Raw genomic sequence first — 2,342 nt, forward strand, 5'->3', positions numbered from 1 at the left:
AATGTACAAATGTGCTTTACACAATTGATGTATGTATGGATTGTGATGAGTTGTATGAGTCCCTAATAAAATGATTTTTAAAAATTAAAAACTAAAAAAAAAGATTGAGGCTGTGTCAAGAAACAAGTTTGTCTCGCTCTTGGACTCAGTAAACTTTGGCAGAAGCTGAACTGCACATACTATTGTTGTTAGGTTATGTCACATCAGCTACAACTCAGTGACCCTGTGTACAGTGGAATGAAATAATGTCCTATCTGAAACCGTCCATGATGGCTCTTATGTTGGACCCATTGTTGAAACCACAGTTTCAAGTCATCTAATGGAAGGTCTCCCTCTTTTTTGCCGACCCTCCACTTTACCAAGCACCATTCCTATTCTGCAGAGATTGGGTCCTCCTAACATGTCCAAAGTACAAGAGAAGAAATCTCCCCGTTCTCAATTTCAAGGTGCAACCCAGCTAGACTTCTTCAAAAACTGATTCTGGCACTCCGTGGTGAGCCAACAAAATTCAATTCAGGGCTTTATTTTTGTCTTCACTTCCTTCAACTTGAGAAAGGCTGAAAACCAAAAACCAAAAAGAAGAACTTTCCTTTTTGGTTTTCTAATTCCAGGTCTTTGCACATTTCATTATGATACTTTACTTTGTCTTACCAAGCCATCCTTTGACATCTCCTGTTCAGTCCTTTTACTTCATCATTTCTTCTTTTCACTTTAGCTCTTGAACTTTATGTTCAAGGGCAAGTTTCAGAGTCTCTTCCTGCCCTAGTATTAAGAGGGGGAAATTCCAACAGAAAAAAAAGGATATATGAGGGCTGCCCAAAAAAGAGCCGGAATTTGTTTCAAAGCTATGTATTTAATTTTTTTTTTTTAACAAAACAACCTATCACCTTCAAAGTACTCACCATTACACTGAATACATTTGTCAAACCTGCGATTCCATTCTTGGAAACATTTTTCAAATCCATCTGTTTGACAGGCTCACAGCATCTCCCTGTTTGTTTGTTTTTTCACCTCTTCTACATATTCAAATTGCTGTCTTTTCACATCCCTCTTCAATTGTAGAAACAAAAAGAAGTCACACAACGTGAAGTCAGGTGAGTAAAGTATGTGCAGCAACAGAGGCATGCTGTATTTTGCCAAAAACTGGTGCACTGAGATGGCTGCTTGAGCAGGTGCATTGTTGTGGGGTGAGGTGGTTAATTTATTGTGCCATCCTAGGCGATAAACACAGGTAGGGTTAATTGAAGGACAGAGGGATACATGGCTCAGTGAGCCTCGCCTTTAGAGTTCTTAGGTCTCTTGCTTTCTGATGGTTGGACCAGGGTGCAGCTGCCTTAGCCAGTTCCCTGCTTTAGCTGGCAAGACTGACTTCCTGGAAGACATCCCTGAGGAGAAGCCACATGAACCTACCCTGATGAACCCTGGGTGCTGGAGCAGCCGTGTGGAGACCCCTGCCAGCGCTGAGATGTTTACACATTCACTGACTCAGCTTTCCTCCTGCAGGCGGTTTCATTGTGTCTGTCTTGTGAGATGGAGGAGGACTTTGTGGATTGATGTTGGACATATGGGTTACTGTTGGACTTGTGGGCCTGGGCAGCACTGAGTTGGGATGTTTTTTTGATGTGCACTTACCCTTTATATAAAGCTCTCTCTTATACATGAGTTTCTGTGGATTTGCTTCTCTAAAGTACTTAGACTAACACATGGGGGCAAAACCAGTCCCCCATCTGCCACAAATCAGGCCTTTTTTGTCCACAGTTACAGAATCTTTTCAGAGCCTCTAAATAGAAAGCTTGGTTAGCAGTCTGACCTGGTAGAACGAACTCCAAATGCACTATCCCCTCACATCAAAAGAAAAAAGAAAAAAGAGCATCCTCTTGATCTTTGATTTCACTTGACAAGATTTGGGGGGGCAAGTTGACATGGTGTCTTCCACTGACTTGATTGATGTTTGGTTTCAGGGTCGTAAGAATAATAACTTTAGGGGGTGGGTGGCAAAAGTCTGGGTTGCATCAGAGCTGTTCTTTCAAAGCAAGGCATGTTTCCACTCAACACCCTTTTTCCTGGTCAGTCAGAACCCAAGGCACAAATTTCAAAGCCATCCTTCTCTTTCCAAAATCTTTGGTTAAAATTGTCAAACAGAACTCCAAGATAGTCCAGATAACTTCCCCATCTCTTCAATGGTCTGTCATCAGTCTTTGAGCAGAAGTACATGAACTTTGTCGACATTTTCATCCACTCAGGAAGTTGTCAGACTTCAGAATGAGGTTTGTCATCGATTGACATTTCACCTTTTTTGAAATGAGAAAACCACTTGTACACTTGAGTTTTTCCCATAGTGC

Source organism: Echinops telfairi, unplaced genomic scaffold (assembly GCF_000313985.2).
Source record: "Echinops telfairi isolate 266 unplaced genomic scaffold, ASM31398v2 ScPeMD7_7467;HRSCAF=8505_1, whole genome shotgun sequence".
In the NCBI taxonomy this organism is placed as follows: Eukaryota; Metazoa; Chordata; class Mammalia; order Afrosoricida; family Tenrecidae; genus Echinops; species Echinops telfairi.